The sequence below is a fragment of the Nerophis ophidion genome, linkage group LG04, assembly GCF_033978795.1.
Source record: "Nerophis ophidion isolate RoL-2023_Sa linkage group LG04, RoL_Noph_v1.0, whole genome shotgun sequence".
In the NCBI taxonomy this organism is placed as follows: Eukaryota; Metazoa; Chordata; class Actinopteri; order Syngnathiformes; family Syngnathidae; genus Nerophis; species Nerophis ophidion.
Window position 1 is genome coordinate 75,807,186 of NC_084614.1, and position 18,742 is coordinate 75,825,927.

The 18,742-nt window shown below is 42.3% G+C and overlaps 1 protein-coding gene and 1 long non-coding RNA gene across 4 annotated transcripts in view; one reads left to right on the forward strand and one right to left on the reverse strand.

Moving 5' to 3' along the window:
* Positions 1-1,007, reverse strand: part of nsd1b (nuclear receptor binding SET domain protein 1b) — a 98,554-nt gene extending 97,547 nt beyond the window's left edge. Inside the window, 1 exon segment of the mRNA XM_061899085.1 lies at positions 863-1,007. The gene's annotated coding sequence lies outside the window, so the exon portion shown is untranslated.
* Positions 1,008-10,855: 9,848 nt separating this feature from the next.
* Positions 10,856-18,742, forward strand: part of LOC133550602 (uncharacterized) — a 61,311-nt gene continuing 53,424 nt past the window's right edge. For 2 of the 3 annotated variants that reach the window (XR_009806335.1, XR_009806333.1), the window contains exons 1-2: positions 10,856-11,281; positions 11,392-11,503. This is a non-coding gene — a long non-coding RNA (uncharacterized LOC133550602). Of the gene's footprint in view, positions 11,282-11,391; positions 11,504-16,055; positions 16,368-18,742 lie in introns of those variants that run through there. The other variant, XR_009806334.1, reaches the window with a different exon arrangement.

The following is an 18,742-nucleotide window of genomic DNA, read 5'->3' on the forward strand; positions in this document are numbered from 1 at the left end:
GTGTCTTGCTCAAGGACACAACAGCAGTGACTAGGATGGCGGAAGCGGGGATCGAACCTGCAACCCTCAAGTTGCTGGCACGGCCGCTCTACCAACTGAGCTATACCGCCCCCCAGTGTGTGAATGTGAGTGTGAATGTTGTCTGTCTATCTGTGTTGGCCCTGCGATGAGGTGGCGACTTGTCCAGGGTGTACCCAGCCTTCCGCCCGATTGTAGCTGAGATAGGCGCCAGCGCCCCCCGCGACCTCCAAAAGGGAATAAGCGGTAGGAAATGGATGGATGGGTGTTAAGCGGTGTCAGCTCGGATTTATCCGAGAGCCATATGCAGTCATCAAAAGAGCCAAATCTGGCTCTGGAGCCATAGGTTCCCTACCCCTGCCCTAGATGTTATACTTCCAAACCGAAACGCAAAAAGGACCCCTCCATTCATGACACCAAAAGCTAAAATAGCAACAAAAAATAAAAAAAAATCCATCACGTGTTCCAACCACAACAACCCCTGGCTGACATTAAGGCGGAAGCCATTGTGTGTGATGTGACAAAGATGTTTGTCTCCTGCATGGGGAAGAAGACATTGAAAACGGTCCTGGTCGCGCGCGTGCACCGGGGGCGTGCACGCGTCTTGACATTGTGTGTGTGTGAGTGTGTTAGTGTGTGTGTGTTTATGTGTGTCGTGTTAAAATACAACATAGGACGCCAGATTGCACATGCGTGTACACACACATGTAAACACGCACATGTACACGCACACACACACACGTAGATTGTGGTTTTAGGAGTTACGATCGAAAGGGGGGGTGGGAATAACACGAAAAAAAAAAAAAAAGGGCGGCCGTCGCGTCATCCAAGGCGAGATCCTTACCATTCCGATGTCGGCCACCATCAGGGAGAGTCTCCTCGCCTTCATTTTGCCCCCCAAATGAGGCAAATCCCGGGTTTTTGACAGCGGATGTGGGAGAGTCCCGGCGGCGGCACTACTAGGCCCGCATCCTGAGCCGAGGAGCACCCCCCCCCCACCCCTCCTCCTCGCTACCTCCCTCCTCCTCCTCGTTGACTTGCTCCTGCGGCCCCCGCGAGAACAAATCCAACCCCAGCAAGAAAACCTTCTTTTTTTTTTCACAACTCTACCGTTTTCTATTGATGTTTACCTATTTCCTGTTTGCACCCAGCCAGGCGTCCCTTAAAAAAAAAAAAAAAAAAAAAAAAAAGAACCGAACATTTCTTGCCCTTTGCGTGTGTGTGTGGTGTTACATTGTCATTAACGCAATAATAATAATAAAAAAAATAATAATCAAAACGCCTTTTTAAAATCGCCCCTCCCCCCATTTATGATAAGCCGTCAATTATGTCCGCCGGCGTGACGTCACACGTCAAACTTATTAAAGGCCTACTGAAAGCCACTACTACCCACCACGCAGTCTGATAGTTTATATATCAATGTGGGACGTCATTGTGGCTTGTGCAGCCCTTTGAGACACTTGTGATTAAGGGCTATATAATGAAAACTCTGATTGAATTGTTATTTATTACAACTAGAGATATCCGATAATGGCTTTTTTGCCAATATCCGATATTGTCAAAATCTTAACTATCGATTCCGATACCAACCGATACCGAAATATACAGACGTGGAATTAACACATTTTTATGCCTAATTTTGTTGTGATGCCCCGCTGGATGCATTAAACAATCAATCAATCAATCAATCAATGTTTATTTATATAGCCCCAAATCACAAATGTCTCAAAGGACTGCACAAATCATTACGACTACAACATCCTCGGAAGAACCCACAAAAGGGCAAGGAAAACTCACACCCAGTGGGCAGGGAGAATTCACATCCAGTGGGACGCCAGTGACAATGCTGACTATGAGAAAACCTTGGAGAGGACCTCAGATGTGGGCAACCCCCCCCCCCCCCCCCCCCTCTAGGGGACCGAAAGCAATGGATGTCGAGCGGGTCTAACATGATACTGTAAACAATGTAACTAGATTTTCCAAAATAAATCAATTCAAGCTATGGAAAAAAATGCCAACATGGCACTGCCATATTTAATTTTGAAGTCACAATGTGCATTTTTTTTTTTTAACATGCCTCAAAACAGCAGCTTGGAATTTGGGACATTCTCTCCCTGAGAGAGCATGAGGAGGTTGAGGTGGGGTTTATATTGTAGTGTCCCGGAAAAGTTAGTGCTGCAGTTCTGGGTATTTGTTGTGGTGTGTTTATGTTGTGTTACGGCCCCTGCGAGAACAAATCCAACCCCAGCAAGAAACCCTTCTTTTATTTTTATTTTTTTGCACAACTCTACCGTTGTCTATTGATGTTTACCTATTTCCTGTTTGCACCAGGCCAGGCGTCCCCTAAAAAAAAAAAAACACGAAAATTTCTTGCCCTTTGCGTGTGTGTGTGGTGTTACATTGTCATTAACGCAATAATAACAAAAAAATCATAATAATCGAAACGCCTTTTTAAAATCGCCCCTCCCCCCATTTATGATAAGCCGTCAATTATGTCCGCCGGCGTGACGTCACACGTCAAACTTATTAAAGACCTACTGAAAGCCACTACTACCCACCACACAGTCTGATAGTTTATATATCAATGTGGGACGTCATTGTGGCTTGTGCAGCCCTTTGAGACACTTGTGATTAAGGGCTATATAATGAAAACTCTGATTGAATTCTTATTTATTACAATTAGAGATATCCGATAATGGCTTTTTTGCCAATATCCGATATTGTCAAAATCTTAACTATCAATTCCGATATCAACCGATACCGAAATATACAGACGTGGAATCAACACATTATTATGCCTAATTTTGTTGTGATGCCCCGCTGGATGCATTAAACAATGTAACTAGATTTTCCAAAATAAATCAATTCAAGCTATGGAAAAAAATGCCAACATGGCACTGCCATATTTAATTTTGAAGTCACAAAGTGCATTATTTTTTTTTAACATGCCTCAAAACAGCAGCTTGGAATTTGGGACATTCTCTCCCTGAGAGAGCATGAGGAGGTTGAGGTGGGGTTTATATTGTAGTGTCCCGGAAGAGTTAGTGCTGCAGTTCTGGGTATTTGTTGTGGTGTGTTTATGTTGTGTTACGACCCCTGCGAGAACAAATCCAACCCCAGCAAGAAACCCTTCTTTTTATTATTATTTTTTTGCACAACTCTACCGTTGTCTATTGATGTTTACCTATTTCCTGTTTGCACCAGGCCAGGCGTCCCCTAAAAAAAAAAAAACACGAACATTTCTTGCCCTTTTGCGTGTGTGTGTGGTGTTACATTGTCATTAACGCAATAATAATAATAAAAAAAATAATAATCAAAACGCCTTTTTAAAATCGACCCTCCCCCCATTTATGTTTAGGCGTCAATTATCGTCAAACTTTTTAAAGGCCTACTGAAAGCCACTACTACCCACCACGCAGTCTGATAGTTTATATATCAATGATGAAATATTAACATTGCAACACATGCCAATACGGCCTTTTTAGTTTACTAAATTACAATTTTAAATTTCCCGGGAGTTTCGTCTTGAAAACGTCGTGTGATGATGACGTGTACGCAAGACGTCAAGGGTTTTTAGGAAGTATGAGCACACACACAAATAAATGTCGTCTGCTTTACAGGGGAACATTATCACAATTTAAAAAGGGTTAAAAACAATAAAAATCAGTTCCCAGTGGCTTGTTGTTTTTTTTGAAGTTTTTTTCAAAATTTTAAAGGTCTCGGAATATCCTTAAAAAAAAGCTTTAAAGTGCTTGATTTTCGCTATTTGCGATGCGACTATCCATTTCCCTGTGACGTCACACAGTGCTGCCAATGTAAACAAACAACGGCGAATACCACAGCAAGATATAGTGACATAAGCTCGGATTCAGACTCGGATTTCAGCGGCTTAAACGATTCAACAGATTACGCATGTATTGAAACGGATAGTTTGAGTATGAAAGTATTGAAGAAAAAACTGAAGCTATTGAGCAAATAGCTATTCATAGCCATAGCATGGCCGAATAGCTGCGTTAGCATCGCCGGTAAAATGTGCGGACCAAACGATCAGGACTTTCGCATCTTGTGACACTGGAGCAACTTAAAACCTTCGATTGGTGTTTTTTTCGCATTAAATGTGGATGGAAGGACACGTAATATAGTTGCAAATGCATCTGCAGGTTATCCATACATCTCTGTGCCATGTCTGCTTCAGCACCGCCGGTAAATAGCATGTTGGCGTCGATTAGCGTAACATGTTAGCATTGATTAGATGGCAGTCATGCCGCGACCAAATATGTCTGATTAGCACATAAGTCAACATCAACAAAACTCACCTTTGTGATTTTGTTGACTTTATCGTTGCAAATGCATCTGCAGGTTATCCATACATCTCTGTGCCATGTCTGTCATCGCCGGTAAAATGTGGAGACACTCCAGCACATTCAATGGGGGTCTGGCGGCAGACACTTTCGCATCTTCGGGCCAGTGGTGCAACTTGAATCCCTCCCTGTTAGTGTTGTTACACCCTCCGACAACACACCGACGAGGCATGATGTCTCCAAGGTTCCAAAAAATTGTCGAAAAAACGGAAAATAACAAAGCTGAGACCCAATGTTTACAATATGTTGGAAATGAAAATGGCGGCTGTATTACCTCGGCGACGTCACATTCTGACGTCATCGCTTCCAGAGCGATAAACAGAAAGGTGTTTAAGTCGCCAAAATTCACCCATTTAGAGTTCGGAAATCGGTTAAAAAAATATATGGTCTTTTTCTGCACTATCAAGGTATATATTGACGCTTACATAGGTCTGGTGATAATGTTCCCCTTTACCGGCATAATTACACAGTATTTTGGAGAACTGTGTTGCTGAATCTTTTGCAATTTGTTCAATTAATATTGGAGAAGTGAAAGTAGCAAGATGGAGTTAGGAAGCTTTAGCCTTTAGCCACACAAACACACAGTGATTCCTTGTTTAGAATTCATGGAGTTGAAACTTTCCTATGGATCACAGCAGACATGGATCCCGACCACTTGTCAACCAGCAGTTTTCGGTGAGAAAATTGTGGTTGAAAAGTCGCTTCTTACCGGAGATCAGCTGAGCTTGCGCCTCCCGTACAGCTGCCGTCGACTTCCCCGGGATACTGCGCGTCAACACACGGCCGTAGACGTACACTTCCGACTATCAGGTACTGTTAAACTCACTAAAACACTAGCAACACAATAAAAAGATAAGGGATTTCCCAGAATTATTCTAGTAAATGTCTCTAAAAACATATGAATCCGTCTCAATGCAACGCGATTGCAATCGCGGTTCTTTTTTGTTAGTTTTTTTCTAGTCTGTCGCTATCAATATCCTCAAACACAAATCTTTCATCCTTGCTCAAATTAATGGGGAAATTGTCGGTTTCTCGGTCCGAATAGCACTTTTTGTTGGAGGCTCCCATTAAAAACGATGGGAATATGTGAGGAGCCATCACACGGGTGACGTCATCGTCTGCGACTTCTGGTAGAGGCGGGGCTTTTCTCTTAGCACCGAAAGTTGCGAACTTTATCGTGGATGTTCTCTACTAAATCCTTTCAGCAAAAATATGGCAATATCGCGAAATGATCAAGTATGACACATAGAATGGACCTGCTACCCCCGTTTAAATAAGAAAATCACATTTCAATAGGCCTTTAAAGGCCTATTGAAATGAGATTTTCTTATTTAAACGGGAACATTATCACAATTTCAGAAGGGTTAAAACCAATAAAAATCAGTTCCCAGTGACTTATTTTATTTTTCGAAGTTTTTTTCAAAATTTTACCCATCCTGGAATATCCCGAACAAAGGCTTTAAAGTGCCTGATTTTCGCTATCTGTGAAGCCACCGTCCATTTTCCTGTGACGTCATCCAGTGATGCCAATACGGATAGCACAGCAAGATATAGCGACATTAGCTCGGATTCAGACTCGGATTTCAACCGCTTAAGCGATTCAACAGATTACGCATGTATTGAAACGGATGGTTGGAGTATGGAGGCGGATAGCGAAAACAAAATTGAAGAAGAAACTGAAGCTATTGAGCGAATAGCTATTGACGCTATTCGGCCAAGTCTGCCTTAGCATCGCCGGTAAAATGTGCAGACCAAACGTTCGGGACTTTCGCATCTTGTGACACTGGATCAACTTAACACCGTCGATTGGTAAGTGTTTGTTTGGCATTAAATGTGGGTGGGGGGAAACGCTGGATGCAAATATAGCTACAAATGTACATACAGCTAGCCTAAATAGCATGTTAGCATCGATTAGCAGGCAGTCATGCCGCGACCAAATATGTCTGAGTAGCACATAAGTCAATAACATCAACCAAACTCACCTTTGTGATTTCGTTGACTTTATCGTTGGAAATGCATCTGCAGGATATCCATACATCTCTGTTCCATGTCTGCCTTAGCATCGCCGGTAAAATGTGCAGACACTCCGACACATTCAATGGCAGTCTGACGGCAGATTTCTTTGACTTTTTCATTGGAAATGCATCTGCTTTGAGTGTCGCGGGATATCCACAAAATGTTGCCATCTTTGTAGCAGCATAGCTTTCGTCGGTAAAGTGTGCGGAACAAACGACCGACCATTTCGTTGGCTTTCCTTACACCCTCGTATTTTGAACAAATTTCGTCCGATTTCTTGCCACTTTCGCATCTTTGGGCCAGTGGTGCAACTTGAACCCCCCCCTGTTAGTGTTGTTACACCCTCCGACAACACACCGAAGAGGCATGTCTCCAAGGTACGGAAAACAGACAAAATTCACCCATTTAGAGTTCGGAAATCAGTTTAAAAAATATATGGTCTTTTTTCTGCACCATCAAGGTATATATTGACGCTTACATAGGTCTGGTGATAATGTTCCCCTTTAAACGGGGATAGCAGGTCCATTCTATGTGTCATACATGATCATTTTGCAATATTGCCATATTTTTGCTGAAAGGATTTAGTAGAGAACATCGACGATGAAGTTCGCAACTTTTGGTGCTGATAAAAAAGCCTCGCCTTTACTGGAAGTCGCAGACGATGACGTCACAAGGGTGAGGGCTCCTCACGTCCTCACATTGTTTTTAATGGGAGCCTCCAACAGCAAGAGCTATTAGGACCGAGAAAACGACAATTTCCCCATTAATTTGAGCAAGGATGAAAGATTTGTGGATGATGATATTGATAGCGAAGGACTAGAAAAAAAATAAAATAAAATAAAACAAAAAGTGACGGCTCCGGGCGGCAGCAGTGTGAGCGTCCATCCATCCATCCATTTCTACCGCTTATTCCCTTTGGGGTTGCGGGGGGCGCTTGTGCCTATCTCAGCCACAATCGGGCGGAAGGCGGTGTACACCCTGGACAAGTCGCTTCCTCATCGCAGGGCCAACACAGATAGACAGACAACATTCACACACTAGGGCCAATTTAGTGTTGCCAATCAACCTATCCCCAGGTGCATGTCTTTGGAAGTGGGAGGAAGCCGGAGTTCCCGGAGGGAACCCACCTATTCACGGGGAGAACATGCAAACTCCACACAGAAAGATCCCCAGCCCGGGATTGAGCCCTGGACTTCTCAGGACCTTCGTGTTGTGAGGCAGACGCACTAACCCCTCTTCCACCGTGAAGCCCAGTGTGACCGTTTCAGATGTAATTAGACACATTTACTAGGATAAGTCTGGAAGATCCCTTATCTGCTTATTGTTTTAATAGTGTTTTAGTGAGATTGTAAAGACATACCTCGATGTCGGATGGCTGCGGTGAACACAGTGTCTCAGAGAGAAGCCAAGCTCACAGCTGCCTTTTAAACAGCTACTGCAGGAGGACGAATAATACAATGATGTCTCCGGTAAGATATACCACAATTTTCCCATCCAAAAACATGCTGGTTGACGCAGAGAAACATGTTCGCTTGACCGCTCTGTGTTAAAAACAAAGAAACACCGGCTGTGTTTCGGTTGCTAAAGACAGCTGCAATACACCGCTTTCCACCAACAGCATTGTTCTTTATAGTCTCCATTATTAATTGAACAAATTGCAAAAGATTCAGCAACACAGATGTCCAGAATACTGTGTAATTATGCGATGAAAAGAGAAGACTGGTGGCTGGTGGGGCCGAGCTGAGATTTATTAATTTCTTCCCTCCTCCACGGTGGAAGCATCTGCCGGTGGCCGGTGGGAGGAGGCAAGAGAGTCCGTATCTGCCTCTTTGACAGGTGCAGGAGGAACGACGCAAACTCTCCACTCATGTCTACAGTAAGAGCCGACTTATTACCACCATTTTCTCACCGAAACCTGCCGGTTGAGATGTGGTAGGGAACCATGTTCGCTTGATAATAATAATAATAATAATGGATTAGGTTTATATCGCGCTTTTCCATTGTTAGATAGTCAAAGCGCTCACAGAGAAGTTGGAACCCATCATTCATTCACACCTGGTGGTGGTAAGCTACATCTGTAGCCACAGCTACCCTGGGGTAGACTGACGGAAGCGCGGCTGCCAGTCTGCGCCTACGGCCGCTCCGACCACCACCAATCATTCATTCATTCATCATTCATTCACCAGTGTGAGCGGCACCGGGGGCAAGGGGGAAGTGTCCTGCCCAAGGACACAATGGCAGCGATTTGGATGTCAATAGGTGGGAAGTGAACCTGCAACCCACAGGTTTCTGGCACGGCCGCTCTACCCACTACGCCATGTTGTTTGACCTCTCTGTTCCATAGTAAAGCTTCACTGTCATCTTTCGGGAATGTAAACAATGGAACTCCGGCTGTATTTGTGTTCCTAAAGGCGGCCGCAATACACCGCTTCCCACCTACAGCTTTCTTCTTTGACGTCTCCATTATTAATTGAAGAAATGACAAAAGATTCAGCAACACTGTGGAATTATGCAATGAAAAGAGACGACTTATAGCTGTGAACGGTGCTGGACCAAAATCTCCTCTACAATGCGTGACGTCACGCGCACCTGTCATCATACCGCGACGTTTTAGCATTATACTTCCGCGCGGAATTTAAAATTGCAATTTAGTAAACTAAAAAGGCCGTATTGGCATGTGTTGCAATGTTAAAATGTCATCATTGATATATAAACTATCAGACTGCATGGTCGGTAGTAGTGGGTTTCAGTATGCCTTTAAAGGCCTACTGAAATGTGATTTTTGTTATTTAAACGGGGATAGCAGGTCCATTCTATGTGTCATACTTGATCATTTTGTGATATTGCCATATTTTTGCTGAAAGGATTTAGGAGAGAACATCGACGATAAAGTTCGCAACTTTTTGTCACTAATAAAAAAGCCTTTCCTTTACCAGAAGTAGCAGACGATGTGCGCGTGACGTCACGGGCTGTGGAGCTCCTCACATCTGAACATTGTTTACAATCATGGCCACCAGCAGCGAGAGCGATTCGGACCGAGAAAGCGACGATTTCCCCATTAATTTGAGCGAGGATGAAAGATTCGTGGATGAGGAAAGTGAGAGGAAAGGACTAGGAAAAAAAACAAAAAACTAGACAGCAGAGCGTTATTAGACAAATTTACTAGGATAATTCTGGCAAATCCCTTATCTGCTTATTGTGTTACTAGTGTTTTAGTGAGTTTATATGGTCGTACCTGTACAACCTGAGAGTCGGAGGGGTGTGGCGACCGCCAGTGTCTCCGAGGGAAGCCATGTTTCTCGACGAGGCGAAGGTGGCTGGTGGGGCCGAGCTGAGATTTATTAATTTCTTTCCTCCTCCACGGTGGAAGCATCTGCCGGTGGCCGGTGGGAGGAGGCAAGAGAGTCCGTAGCTGCCTCTTTGACAGGTGCAGGAGGAACGGCGCAAACTCTCCACTCATGTCTACGGTAAGAGCCGACTTATTACCGCCATTTTCTCACCAAAACCTGCATGTTGACATGTGGTAGGGAACCATGTTCGCTTGACCTCTCTGTTCCATAGGAAAGGTTCACTGTCATCTTTTGGGAATGGAAACAATGGAACTGTGGCATTACTCATTGCTGCAGCAGTCTAACGTTTTGACAGTCACCAATATGGTTAGCAAGCACTTTATATTCATGGGACAAACCGCCATTCTTTCTTTGGTCCAGGAACTTACTGCTCCGTTTATTCTGCGCATGCTCACAATACCATTTCAGTGCACGCAGACACATGACGTCACTACGTAAGATATTCAACATGGCTTTGCTGTTTATATTATTAAATGTGCTCAACAGGAACACCGGCTGTATTTGTGTCGCTAAAGGCGGCTGCAATACACCGCTTCCCACCTACAGCTTTCTTCTTTGACGTCTCCATTATTAATTGAACAAATTGCAAAAGATTCAGCAACACAGATGTCCAGAATACTGTGGAATTATGCAATGAAAAGAGACGACTTATAGCTGTGAACAGTGCTGGACCAAAATGTCCTCTACAATGCGTGACGTCACGCGCACGTGTCATCATAACTCGACGTTTTAGCATGATACTTCCGCGTGAAATTTAAAACGTTAATTTTGTAAACTAAACCGGTATTGGCATGTGTTGCAATGTTAATTTTTCATCATTGATATATAAACTATCAGACTGCGTGGTGGGTAGTAGTGGCTTTCAGTAGGCCTTTATTGTTGAAATTTATAAATAAACATACAAAAAAAAAAAAAGCCACTTCCCTGGCGACAGGAAAACGCCCATCCCAAAATGGCTGCGTACAAATTGTTGATGTTAATATAATTTTTTTTTTTTTTTTTTAAAGGAACTAACCAAAAACACGAGTGTTCGTCTTCCCCCCCGTGTGGAATCTGCTGCTCCTTCAAAATGGAGTCCTCCACTCTCAGAGCTGAAAGGGAGGTGAAGAAGGGGTGCAAAAAAAAAAAAAAAAAAAAAGGCCACAAAGTGTTAACACGCGTGGGTTTAACGCCGCAGAACTCTGTCGTCCACGAAGCGTGAACCAGAAATATTGTTTCTTATATATTTCGGACCCACGCGGTGTAAGCCATAAAACAACGTTTATACATCCGGTGTTGTTTTGGCGCGTTGAGACACAACAATCATGGCGGCTGTGTTGTCACCGGCGTGTTTATGCGTGGGGGTTTTATTTTAAAGCAGAGTGGGGTTGAACGCCCACTTCAAACACTAACACGCACGCACATAACCTCCACGCTGCCACCTTTACGAGCACGCCAAGTGGACGACGTATCTTGACTCTTCGTGCCGGAAGCGGCGCGCATCGCAAAATGGCAACCACGAACCACGTCGTCCTGTCAAGTCACCTTCAAACACGAGTGGGCGACACATGTTTAACACGAGTGGGCGGCACATGTGTCCACACAACCAAGTCACGATAGCAAAAAAAAAAAGTTTAAGACGTGTTTTTTTTTAACCCCCACCCCAGACAAATTCGGCGAAGAAAAGCGGACTTCTAAGGCGGACAGACGGGGCCTCTAACTGGGCTTGGCGCAGGCACGGCGGAGACCCCTGGCGGTAGACGGCTGTAACTGCAGTTGGTGAGTGGCCATTTTTGGTATTTAGGTCAGTGTTTTTCAACAACTGTGCCGCGGCACATGCAGTCTGGTGTGCCGTGGGACAGTGTTTTTCAACCACTGTGCCGTGGGACAGTGTTTTTCAACCACTGTGCCGCGGCACATCAATCAATCAATGTTTATTTATATAGCCCCAAATCACAAATGTCTCAAAGGACTGCACAAATCATTACGACTACAACATCCTCGGAAGAACCCACAAAAGGGCAAGGAAAACTCACACCCAGTGGGCAGGGAGAATTCACATTCAGTGGGACGCCAGTGACAATGCTGACTATGAGAAACCTTGGAGAGGACCTCAGATGTGGGCAACCCCCCCCCTCTAGGGGACCGAAAGCAATGGATGTCGAGCGGGTCTAACATGATACTGTGAAAGTTCAATCCATAGTGGCTCCAAGACAGCAGCGAGAGTCCCGTCCACAGGAAACCATCTCAAGCGGATCAGCAGCGTAGAGATGTCCCCAACCGATACAGGCGAGCGGTCTATCCTGGGTCCCGACGAGCGGTCCATCCTGGGTCTCGACTCTGGACAGCCAGTACTTCATCCATGGTTATCGGACCGGACCCCCTCCACAAGGGAGGGGGGGGACATAGGAGAAAGAAAAGAAGCGGCAGATCAACTGGTCTAAAAAGGAGGTCTATTTAAAGGCTAGAGTATACAGATGAGTTTTAAGGTGAGACTTAAATGCTTCTACATGCAGTCTGGTGTGCCGTGGGACAGTGTTTTTCAACCACTGTGCCGCGGCACATGCAGTCTGGTGTGCCGTGGGAGATGATCTAGTTCAGGGGTCACCAACCTTTTTGAAACGGGGCGGCATGGCGTAGTGGGTAGAGCGGCCGTGGCAGAAACCTGAGGGTTGCAGGTTCGCTTCCCACCTGTTAACATCCAAATCGCTGCCGTTGTGTCCTTGGGCAGGACACTTCACCCTTTACCCCCTGTGCCGCTCACACTGGTGAATGAATGATGAATGAATGATAGGTGGTGGTCGTAGGCGCAAACTGGCAGCCACGCTTCCGTCAGTCTACCCCAGGGCAGCTGTGGCTACAGATGTAGCTTACCACCACCAGGTGTGAATGAATGATGGGTTCCCACTTCTCTGTGAGCGCTTTGAGTATCTAACAATAGAAAAGCGCGATATAAATCTAATCCCTTATTATTATTATTATTATTAAACCAAGAGCTACTTCTTGGGTACTGATTAATGCGAAGGGCTACCAGTTTGATACACACTTAAATAAATGGCCAGAAATAGCCAATTTGCTCAATTTACCTTTGATAAATAAATGTAAAAAAATGGGTATTTCTGTTTGTCATTCCGTCGTACATTTTTTTTTCCTTTTACGGAAGGTTTTTGTAGAGAATAAATGATGAAAAAAACACTTAATTGAATGGTTTAAAAGGGGAGAAAACACGAAAAAAGTTCAAATGAAATTTTGAAACTTAGTTTATCTTCAATTTCGACTCTTTAGAATTTCAAAATTCTACCGAAATAAAGAAGAGAAAAACTAACTAATTCGAATCGTTTGGAAAATAAAAACAAAAACAAAATAATGGAACATCATTAGTAATTTTTCCCCATTAAGATTAATTTTAAGATTTTGATGACATGTTTTAAATAGGTTAAAAGTAGGGATGCACCGATTAATCGGTAACCGAATATAATCGGCCGAATATGGCAAAAAAAGCCACATTCGGCCTTCGGTGGAATGAGTTAAAAACAAGGCCGAATAGTGGCGTGTGACGCAATTTTTTGACGCGGTGACGTTGGGATATGTTGTGTACCTGTATAAGTGTATGAGGTTACAAGCACACACTTATTGAGATTTAGTGGGGCCTCTGTTTACATTATTAGCCTGTTGTGTAGGCTACCTGTATAAGTGTATGAGGTTACAAGCACACACTTAATTGAGATTTACTTGAGCCTTCTGTTTACATTATTAGCATATCTACTGTGGCTAAGCAGACTTTTGCCAAAAGGACAATAATTCATTTGTTGTGGGTTTATCCACTTTAATGCACTTCATTTTTTTTTTGGAATGCATGTTTTGTTTGAAGGCCTAATATAAATGAAAAACTGTGCTTTTTTTGAAAAGCAAAGGCGACTAGAATATTAAAAAAAATGTCGATATTCAATGAAAAATTACTTTCTTTGAAAAACATGTCTAAATATTTATTCTAGGCTATTTATGCAATATTTAAAAAATTGTGAAAAACTGCATTCATTATTCGGTATTCGGCCTTCGGCCAAGCGTTTAAATTTTATTCGGCTTCGGCTTCGGCCACAAATTTTCATTTCGGTGCATCCCTAGTTAAAATCCAATCTGCACTTTGTTAGAATATATAACAAACTGGACCAAGCTATATTTCTAACAAAGACGAATCATTATTTCTTCTAGATTTTCCAGAACCAAAATTTTAAAAGAAATTCAAAAGACTTTGAAATAAGATTTAAATTTGATTCTAAAGATTTTCTAGATTTGCCAGAATATTTTTTTTTTAAATTTTAATCATAATAAGTGTGAAGAAATATTTCACAAATATTCTTCGTCGAAAAAACAGAAGCTAAAAAGAAGAATTAATTTAAAATGTATTTATTATTCTTTACTATGAAAAAAATAATTTACTTGAACATTGATTTAAATTGTCAGGAAAGAAGAGGAAGGAATTTAAAAGTTAAAAAGGTATATGTGTTTAAAAATCCTAAAATCAATTTCAATGTTGTATTTTTTCTCTAAAACTGTCTTTCTGAAAGTTATAAGAAGCAAAGTAAAAAATAAACACATTTATTTAAACAAGTGAAGACCAAGTCTTTAAAACATTTTTTGGGATTTTTAATTCTATGAGTTTTGTCTCTCTTGGAATTAAAAATGTTGAGCAAAGCGAGACCAGCTTGCCAGTAAATAAATACAACTTAAAAATTAGAGGCAGCTCACTGGTAAGTGCTACTATTTGAGCTATTTTTAGAACAGGCCAGCGGGCGACTCATCTTGTGCTTACGGGCGACCTGGTGCCCGCGGGCACCGCATTGGTGACCCCTGATTTAGTTTCACCTATTTGGGTTAAAAATATCGTTTGCAAAGCAGTAATTCCATCCATCCATTTTCTACCGCTTATTCCTTTTTGGGGCAGCGGGGGGCGCTGGCACCTATCTCAGCTACAATCGGATGGAAGGCGGGGTACACCCTGGACAAGTCGCTACCTCATCCCAGGGACAACATTCACACTCACATTCACACACTAGTGCCAATTTAGTGTTGCCAATCAAACTATCCCCAGGTGCATGTCTTGCAGTAGGCCTTTAAGGGCTATAGCAGTGGTTCCCAACCTTTTTTCAGGGATGAACCCCCTGTGAACATTTTTTATAATTCAAGTACTCCCTAAACAGAGCAAAGCATTTTTGGTTGAAAAAAAGAGATAAAGAAACAAAATACAGCACTATGTCATCAGTTTCTGATTTATTAAATTGTATAACAGTGCAAAATATTGCGCATTTGTAGTGGTCTTTCTTGAACTATTTGGAAAAACAGATAAAGAAACAACTAAAAAGTTGTTGAAAAATAAACAAGAGATTCAATTATAAATAAATATTTCTACACATAGAAGTAATCATCAACTTAAAGTGCCCTCTTTGGGGATTGTAATAAAGATCCATCTGGATTCATCAAGTTAATTCTAAACGTTTCTTCACAAAAAATAAATCTTTAACATCAATATTTATGGAACGTGTCAACAAAAAATCTAGCTGTCAACACTGAATATTGCATTGTTGCATTTCTTATCACAGTTTATGAACTTACATTCATATTTTGTTGACGTATTATTCAATAAATATATCTATTAAGGATTTTTTAAATGTTGTTATTTTTAGAACATTTTAAAACAATCTCACGTACCCCTTGGCTTACCTTCAAGTACCCCCATTTGAGAACCACTGCATTCGAGTAACAGGAAACAAAAAAGGGATTCATTGATTGACGGACTGAAACTTTTATTAGTAGATTGCAGAGTTCAGTACATATTCCGTACAATTGACCACTAGATGGTAACACCCCAATACGTTTTTCAACTTGTTTAAGTCGGGGTCCACGTAATCAATTCATGGTAAAGCATGGTGAGCCATATATTTTTTTTTATTATTCTTTTATTTATTTATTTTTTTATTTAAATTAATATGTGCAGCTCTAATCATTGTTGATTAGAGTAACAGGAAACAAAAAAAAGGGAGTTATTCGCTTTCATAAAAACGTTGTCATAAAGATATTATGATATGATAAAAACATGCACCTGGGGATAGGTTGATTGGCAACACTAAATGGTCCCTAGTGTGTGAATGTTGTCTGTCTATCTGTGTTGGTCCTGCGATGGGGTGGCGACTTGTCCAGGGTGTACCCCGCTTTCCGCCCGAATGCAGTTGAGATAGGCTCCAGCGACCCCCCCCCCCCACCCCCTTCCACCCCGCGACACCCAAAGGGACAAGCAGTAGAAAATGCCATCCATCCATCTTCTTCCGGTTAGCCGAGGTCGGGTCGCGGGGGCAGCAGCCTAAGCAGGAAAGCCCAGACTTCCCTCTCCCCAGCCACTTCATCCAGCTCTTCCCGGGGGATCCCGAGGCGTTCCCAGGCCAGCAGGGAGACATAGTCTTCCCAACGTGTCCTGGGTCTTCCCCGTGGCACGTTCGGGTGGCATCCTGACCAGATGCCCGAACCACCTCACCTGGCCCCTTTTGATGTGGAGGAGCAGGTCTGTTCAAAGTGACTTCAAAACATCCATCCATCCATTTTCTACCGCTTATTCCCTTTTGGGGTCGCGGGGGGCGCTGGCGCCTATCTCAGCTACAATCGGGCGGAAGGCGGGGTACACCCTGGACAAGTCGCCACTTCATCAAACCAACGTTGCAAAATTCAAAACCAGTGAAGGTAGCACATTGCTAAATAAAAACAGAATACATTGATTTGCAAATCTTTTTCAACTTGTATTCAATTGAACAGACTGCAAAGACAAGATATTAATGTCCGAACTGAAAAATGTATTTTTTGTAAAATGGCAACAACACATTGCAAAAAAGTTGGCACAGAGGCATTTTTACCACTGTGTTACATGGCCTTTCCTTTTAATTACACTCCGTAATCATTTGGGAACTAAGAAGAGCAATTTTTGAAGCTTTTCAGTTGGGATTCTTTCCCTTTCATACTTGATGTACAATCTGGACGAATCTTTTCCTCTTTGTTCCTGAGGACACGACATCCACAGTTTCCAAAAACAACTTGAAATGTGGGCTCGTCAGAACACAGAATGCTTTTCCACTTTGCATCAGTCCATCTTAGATGAGCTCGGGCCCTGCGAAGCCAGCGGTGTATCTGGGTGTTGTTGATAAATGGCTTTAGCTTTGTATATTAGAGTTTTAAGTTGCACTTACAGATGTAGGGACCAACTGTAGTTAGTGACAGTGTTTTTCTGAAGTGTTCCTGAGCCCATTTGGTGATATCCTTTACACACTGATGTTGCTTTTTTATGTAGTACCGCCTGAGGGATCGAAGGTCCGTAATATAATCGCTTACGTGCAGTGATTTCTCCAGATTCTCTGAACCTTTTGATGATATTAGGGACCGTAGATGTTGAAATCCCTAAATTCCTTGCAATAGCTCATTGAAAAATGTTGTTCTTAAACTGTTCGACAATTTGCTCACGCATTTGTTCACAAAGTGGTCACCCTCGCTCCATCCTTGTTTGTGAATGACTGAGCATTTCGTGGAAGCTGCTTGTATACCTAATCATGGCACCCACCTGTTCCCAATTAGCCTGTTCACCTGTGGGATGTTCCCAATAAGTGTTTGATGAGCATTCCTCAACTTTCTCAGTCTTTTTTGCCACTTGTGTCAGCTTTTTTGCCACTTGTGTCAGCATCAAATTCCAAATGAGCTAATATTTGCAAAAAATAACGTTGTCCAGTTAGAAAATTAAGTATCTTGTCTTTGCAGTCTTTTTAATTGAATATAAGTTGAAAAGGCTTTGCAAATGATTGTATTCTGTTTTTATTTAGCATTTACATAACGTGAAAACTTCACTGGTTTTGGGTTTTGTACAATAACAACGTTTTTTTATTGAGTAAAAATAAATACTTTCTTTTCTTTTTCCACGTTCAAAGCAAGCCTAATAAATATTTACTGATGAAGTTATTTATTAAATATATATAATTATGCAAATGTTCATGGTATTGAAGAAGCACCGCTGATGTCCACCGCTAGAGGGAAGCAGAGCACCTGTACTGAGCTTGAGGCACTATATGTTGAATATATAGTGCATGTAATATAATATATAATATGAACACAAAACAATAGTAATTAAATGTATTTCAGAAATGCATTAATAAGGCTTGAAAATACGCTACAAACACAAAACCGTGCGATCGTGCGCGTGTGTACTTGTACAACAGCAACACACTCTTTGTTGTCGTGGTTACGAGCAAGTCAGGCCTCTCCGCGACATCCGAGTGTGTTTTGTATGTTTCCTTCACTTGTTTTAGATTCCACTTCTCTCCCCCACCGCCAATGCCTGACCTCTGACCTCAGCTCAACCCAGCTGTCAGCTGCCCCCCCCGTTTCCCCTCCCTCCCGGTCACTTTCACTCGTTCCGGTGTCTTTTATGCTCTTTTTCACACAGGGTTAAAAAAAAAAGAAAATATAAGTGGTCCATAAATTGTACAATTTTTTTTTTTTTTTTCTAAAAAGTGTTTTATTGCTGGTTTGAATGTCACAGTTCATAGCAGCAACCGAAAACAGGGAAGTCACGCCCCCTGGTGGCTGTGAGCAGGAGAATCTCTCATGTCGCTCTTTTGAGTATCACTGATTTAATGACAAAGACAGAAATTAAAGGCCTACTGAAAGCCACTACTACCGACCACACAGTCTGATAGTTTATATATCAATGATGAAATATTAACATTGCAACACATGCCAATACGCCGGGGTTAGTTTACTAAATTGCAATTTTAAATTTCGTGCAAAGTATCCTGTTGAAAACGTCGGTATGATGACTTGTGCGCGTGAAGTTACGGATTGTAGCGGACATTTTGTTCCAGCACCGATCACAGCTATAAGTGGTCTGCTTTAATCGCATAATTACACAGTATTCTGGACATCTCTGTTGCTGAATCTTTTGCAATTTGTTCAATTAATAATGGAGACGTCAAAGAAGAAAGATGT